Consider the following 7,051-nt stretch of genomic DNA (forward strand, 5'->3'; position numbering starts at 1 on the left):
AGAGAGAGAGAGAGAGAGAGAGAGAGAGAGAGAGAGAGAGAGAGAGAGAGACAGAGACAGAGAGAGTGTGTGTGTGTGTATAAGGGGGAGGGGCAAAAACTGGGGCAGGGAGAAAGAGACGAAGAGGAAAGAGAGAAAATGGAAAGGGCAGAAAAATAGGAGGATAACGGACTGTCACACGGATAGACAAGAGATCTCGGGAGGACGAACAGTAAGAGAGAAAAGAAGAAAAGGGGGAAGATAGAGAAAGAAAAAGAGTGAGAGAGAGAGAGGAAGAGAGAGAGAGAAAGAGAGGGACAGAGACAGAGAGACAGACGGGGAGACAGAGAGAAACAGAGAGAGAAAGAGAGAACGATGCAGAGAGATCGAGATGCTTGGAAAGTGAGATGCAAAGATAGAGGTGCATTCTGTCCCCTCATAAATATGGCTGAATGGTAGAGCTGGGCGATGAATCTAGTCGGGAACCGATTCCCAAAACTAATGCGACGAAAGAAAAGTTCCGACTCCTTTTCACGTAAACCAGCCGTTACCAGTAACTTTAATCTGTAAAATCTTCTTTTTAATTTTTAGAATTTTTTTTTTTGAAAAATAAAAATTAATGCTTCCTAGTGTTCCGAAATCAAGGTTATCCTAAATCCTAAAGATGTTCGGAGCTACCATGTAATCACAGGAAGAAATCCCATCATTGGAAAGTAAGTAATTGGGTTCGGAGTCGATTCCTACGATTCCAAGCTTTCAATAACCAGGAACCTCGCCGCCCAGCACTACTGGATGGACGGACTTGTCAAATAAAAAGAAGCACAGGGCAGCCTGTGAACATGATACTATTTTGGGTAGCTGACGGAGAGAGAGACAAAGGGACGGTGTTCACAACAGCACACTCGGAAGAGAACACTTTTGCTTCAAGGACAAGTCATAGGTTTCACCTGCTCATGCAGCATGCTCAGTCGAGTTAAAGTAGACATTAAACAAATATTAAGACTCATATTCTTCGACGGACGTGCCATTTTGGGTTATCTGATTTCTTTTCTTAAAGTATGGAGAGTATGATGCACACAAGTACAAAACTGTGCGAAATCATAAGTATATAATATAATAATAATAATAATAATAATAATAATAGATAGATAGCATTTGCATTATGCAAATCCCCGCTCAACACAAGCTCTATGCGTTTCACAATCTATACTATTACCCTAGCAGACCCAAGAGCATTCTGAAACAACTTCAACTTCCTGGGAAGCATACAGTGCAAGCTGCCATATAGGCGCCAAAACACTAACATACTGACAAGATCTTTCCCTGTCTATAGCTGGGTACCAATTCCCACGTGGGTGAAGTGAGGAAAAATTCGTGCAAAGTACCTTTCCCAAGGACACAACGTCGGGCCCGCGGCTCTAACCCCCGAACCCGCAACATCACGATTACGAGTCTGGTAGCCTAACCACTAGGTTATATATACACTGGGTTATAAATTTATTTATAGCGAGGAGACGCATTCTCAGACCAAGGTTATGGCATTATTCTTACCTCTTACACATTCCCAATTAATTGAACTTTTTGTTAAAACCACAGGAAAAGGCGGTAAAGACTCTTATTCGTCCAAAGAGAGTAAACTAAACTTTGAGTGTAAATGTTTACAATCTATTTTATCAAATTTGTTTAAAATAATTAATATGTCTACCAGCGACAAATGAACCTACGCTACAAAAAAAACAACAGTAAATAGCACCAGGAAGTCTCGCTTACCTAGTCTTCATGTTTCTTACAGCAAAACTCCCACTGATGCCGGTACAGGTACGAAAATAAAACTATTTTCCAGAATCTCGGCTACTATCAGCAGCTTGCTGTAACTCTTAAGTCTTTCTCCTGAGTTTGGACCAGACACATTTATGAGTTTTCACAAATATACACCTTTTACAACCAGAGATTCGATTCCCATAAACTTGAACGATGCGTCGGTGAAGCAGATGCTCTTTCCACGCATCTAAAAAGATAAGAACATCACCACAAACGAAATGCTCAAACCAATGCGTACACTGAAAATGTCAATATTTCTTTACATGTTTGAGTCAAGGACAGTGGCAGTAGACATAATGAGAAGGATACGGGGCGAAGAGATGGTAGGTTTTCTAAATATTATTTGCACCTCTTGCACGGATCATATTTATTGCGACGAAGTGAAAATCCGAGAAGAAAACGCTTTGGTGCCCTTGAAAGACGTTCCAACTTCCGAGAAAAGACGCACACAAGAATGGCATGGACACGTCACACAAACACCATAACTGGTTGAAACATGCTTACAAGGCGCCGTGCAGTAAGCAGGATGAAGAGAAAGAGAAACAGATTGTAAGAAAACTTCAGATAGCGGAGTCATCTTCCGTGAGAGATTTAGTGCGGAAAACTGAAAATCATGAGGGGTTGAGGAAGCCGGTTCCAAATCTTCTGTCGTGTCCAAAAAGTGAGCCAGTAAATGGAATAGGAGACGGTAAAAATGATTCTTCCCCCCCCCCCTTTTCTCTGTGACATTTACGTGAAAACGTAAGGTCGTGGAGACCTCACAGCGAACGACAACAGAGCATCATCCGGAACAGAGTTACAGTGTGTCAACAAATCTCTCTCTCTGAAAGCAGGAAATTTAACAAAAATGTCCTTCCACTCAAAATAGCTTCATAATTTACGTTTTTGTCTGTTTGCTGGGCTAAAAATCATCTTCTTTTTGCAAAGGGTCTTTCAATGTTACTAGATGTTTCCCCGTCGCTTTGCATTTAACTTGAGGCTCTCTCAATCAATCTAAAAGTTTGCGCAATAGATCTAATAAATGTAAAATTTTTAACGTTCACACAATATTATTTTCACCATTTTAATCCTGTCTGCAAAGACTAAACCTGGTCGCATGGAAACATCTCAACCAATAATGAAATATTTTCCATATTATGCGATAATCGAACTTACGCTCTATACGTTCACGGTGAAGAAAAGAGCTTAATTTCTAGTCCTGTGTCCCCGAGGCTGCGTTGTTATGTAACGAGAAACGAGACTTCGTGAGGAGGCTACCCAGTCCTTCCATAAACCCTCTAAAACTCTTTTCTCATGTAGTTCCACGAACATTCTTTAGTCCGTAAACAATCCATAGCAACAATGTATGATTTATTCTTCCAACACTGCTACAAGACAATGCCTAAGATAGAACTCCCGAGGAAGAAAGAAGAGAGGAAGGCCAAGAACAACCTGGGAACGAATGAAATCGACCGGGAGTCAGATCTTAGGCATAGGGGCACAGGTGGCAAGAACAGAGACAGGTGGAGAGCCCTTCAGGGCGGTCTGTACCCAATACCAGGGTGAAAAAGGCAGATGGTGATTCCAACATTGCCGCTGAAGTAACAACAGAGTCGCACTAATCTAACGAACATGTTGTTTTTTCTCTAGTGCGTGCACAGGTGCAACGGGTTTCAATGGTTTTTTGTTTTGCTTTTTTTTTTTTTGGGGGGGGGGGTCTTTGTTGTTGTAATTTTTGTCCTTGTTTTTTTGTTGTTATTTTAGTTCTTGTTGTTTTGTTGTTTGTTTATTGTTGTTGGGTTTTTTTTGGGGGGGGGGATTTTTGGGGGTCACTTTGTTAGTATTTTTTACGGGACTCACAAAGCTTGCATACGTTAACTCTACTTGTAGCCTTGACTTCAACTATGACATGAAGTAAACAACTCCGCAAAAGATCTGATTTCCTAGTGGCCGTCGGGGATTATGGTCAGTAAATTTTCCGGAAACCATGCTGAGGGGCAACATTCTGCGTGTTATATACTCCTTTCCGAAAGAAACTTCACACATTTTCTTTAAACATAATACTATTAAATCAAAACGGATAATGATGATATTTATGTACAGTGCAGTGTGGCGGTTTTACTATCTTCGGAATCAATTTTGACAACACAACTAAGTGAGTTCGCTCAATTCTGTGTGTTTGGTATGATTTTATTTGTTAACTTGTTATTCTGTTAAGCATGAGTTTTCTGTGAAGTCTTTGCTATCAATGTGTAGCTTATTTCAAAACCTACAAAAGGTGTGTAAAAAGTTTATGAAAACATCGTTTGCATTTGAACTGCGAACTTCAGAAATCTAGAAAAATGTCGACTTTCAACCATGCCGCGTCTCAGTGCAGACGAGCGGGGGCGCGCTATAGAGCATCTCGAAGCAGTCGTTCCCGTGGCGGATGTGGCAAGGATTTTTAGTGGCAAGGACTTTTAACTGTAGCAGGGAAACCATCTACGGTCTGCAGACCAGGTACATGAACACAGGAAGTACAAGAGACCGGCCAAGATCAGGGAGGTTGCGGATAACCACCCCGGCGCAGGATCGGTATGCACCACCCACCTGAGGGACAAGTTCCAGTCTGCTTCGCATACAGCCAGAACTCTGCCGCAACAGCAACCAGTGAGCACACAGACAGTTATTCTTCTCGGGTCCTTTTCACAGATGAGTCTAGATTTGTCCTAGGTCGCTACGATGGTCGAGTGCGGGTATATCGCCGTCGAAATGAAAGGTTTGCTGACCAGTGTGTACATGAAATCCCTAACCGGGGATATGGGCAGGTGATGGTCTGGGGCGGAATCACAACAGACCACAGGACGGCACTGGTACATGCTCCGACATCACAGAATAGCGTCAACTACGTAGCCACCATCTTGTAACCACGTGCGGCACTGTTTGTGCAGAACCATCGAGGCTACACCTTACAACAGGACAACGCTCGAGCCCATCGTGCCAGGGTGACACAAGCTTACCTTGAACAACAAACAATTCGGTTTCATCCATCCCTGGCCAGCAGTACCTCCCGACATGAACCCGATTGAACATGTGTGGGATATTCTCGGGCCTCAAAACCAAGAGATGAATGCCGCTCCTCAGAACAACGCTCAGTTGATTCAAAGCCTAACCAATGCTTGGAACGCTATCCCACAACTTCAAATTTCCAACATCGTCAACTCTACGCGGCACAGATGCCGCGCCGTCATTGTTGCAGGCGGCGGTCACACACGATATTGATCCTGCCGAACTTTCAGACATGACTTGAAATGCTTTAGATTTGACCAGTACCAGTGTATTTTGCTATCAGACATTTCGAAAACCATAATTTAGGATTACTATGTCAATGTAAAGTTTCTAGGTGGAAGAACGCACATTTTCTGACTTTTTGAATTTGGACCTTATCATTTCAGGAGAGGCTTGAAGCACCAGGTGTGTATTATGTGCATTAAAATACAGGTTTTCAAATCTAGAAATACTTCTTCCTTTTACATGCAAAATTTTGTCCCTGTGTCTGCAATGGTTTATTTTTTATCTAACACTATTTTTTATGTCAAGTTTCTTTTGGAAATGAGTATATATATATAGTATAGGAATGTGCGCGTCAACCACATGTTTGAGCAATTTACACAGTCGCCAGGGTCTTGCGCACACTGGAATACTGGCATCACATGATGTTTTACACACTTGCCTGTCTCGAGCTACAGAAATCCTAAAAAATACGCCTTATTAAAAATATCATGGAGAACATTACGGATGTTCAGTGGGGAAAAGTTAAAGTGTTGGCCATTGGTCCATATACCAAAAAGTAAAGAACAGTGAAATTAAAAATCGTAATGGCATTCTACTTGTAGTAGATTATCTTTAAGGTATTTGGTCTCCTACATTTTCCCCTGCTCTTACACCATAATAATTTGCTCACCGAAGTGGAGTCATCTGAGTTGGAATGTAAAGGACCTGCTGGCGTGAAACAACAGATGCCCGACGTCGGAAATCGAAAGCGGATGTTGCGAAAATAACCATCACAAGAGGAACACATAAAACAACAATACCCTTGTTGTACCACATTTAACTCTTGTATACTCGTAAAGGTATAATGATAAACAACTTGCAATCTTGGCATGACAAAATTCTATCTCACATTTTTGGCCGTTTTAAGTTACTGAGACCGTGATGTTAGGAATCTTTATCTGCTCTATTAAAATCATAGAATAATTCAAAGCTGTTATCAAGATATTTTAAAAAATTCTTAAGCTTGGCATGCTATGAATTTCAAAAAAGTTAACGTCAAATTTTTCAAAACTAGGTACTGAGCAGCTAGAACTTTATAATTTTAAGGTAGCGAAACGGTGTCTATTGTGGAATGTCTTCTCTGTCTTATAATGCAGACGAATATTGAGTTCGATTCTCTAGAAGATAATAAACTTCACTGAGCATCCCAGTCTGACAGCTGAGATTCTGCATACCCTTTAGCACGTGTGGACCATGACGTGTAGTGACGAAGCAGCCCGCCTCCTAAATGATCAAAATAGTCTAGACAGGAGTAATATACATTCACAATAGTCTAGACAGGGGTATTATACATTCACAATAGTCTAGACAGGGGTATTATACATCCACAATCAATCAATCATAAGGATAAAATGTCCTCATAACAGGTCATTGCTTCAACTCTATAGAAATAGAATGATGAATAATAACCGGCCATACTCACGCAAGCCTTGTCGAAGCTCCGCGCACGCCGCTCCCAAACGTGGACCGTGTTCAGTGATTAAACTGTCCCTTCATCTGTGCCATCACCACTGCCCACGGCAGGAACAGCCGTAGCAGCAGCGGCATTCGCTGCAACTCTGGCGCGGCTCCTTCTCTCCTTCCTTCTTCTCTCGTGCCTGAACCCCTCACGCCGCCTGTCGAGACGCTCCGCTCCCCACCGACTGACCCACATTATTGATGATGGCGTTATGTTGAGCGCTCGCGTGCGCCCCACCTCTCTTCACCCCTTGAACCCCCCCCCCCCCCATTTCCCCTCTCCGCCCTCCAGACCCTCCCCTTTCATCCCTCTTTCTCTAGAACACCCTCCCCCATATCTTTCCGCTCCCTTCCAAAACCCATCGTCCCATGCAGGGAACGCTTCAAGTTTGCGAGTGAGCACACAGCAGAAGCGATTTACTCCGCAGAAGTAGGGGAAGAAGCAGACGGTACAGATGTGACAACGACAGATATCACACTCCAAGCAGCTGACTTCGTGCTT

The 7,051-nt window shown here is 42.6% G+C and overlaps 1 protein-coding gene across 2 annotated transcripts in view; it reads right to left on the minus strand.

Moving 5' to 3' along the window:
- LOC101845842 (probable serine carboxypeptidase CPVL) overlaps positions 1-6,732 on the minus strand; it is a 34,259-nt gene extending 27,527 nt beyond the window's left edge. Inside the window, exon 1 of one of the 2 annotated variants that reach the window (XM_005095979.3) lies at positions 6,515-6,732. The gene's annotated coding sequence lies outside the window, so the exon portion shown is untranslated. Of the gene's footprint in view, positions 1-6,510 lie in introns of both variants that reach the window. The other variant, XM_035969133.1, reaches the window with a different exon arrangement.
- Between the last annotated feature and the right edge of the window lie 319 nt (positions 6,733-7,051).

The sequence above is a fragment of the Aplysia californica genome, unplaced genomic scaffold (genome assembly GCF_000002075.1).
Source record: "Aplysia californica isolate F4 #8 unplaced genomic scaffold, AplCal3.0 scaffold00118, whole genome shotgun sequence".
NCBI classification, from domain to species: domain Eukaryota; kingdom Metazoa; phylum Mollusca; class Gastropoda; order Aplysiida; family Aplysiidae; genus Aplysia; species Aplysia californica.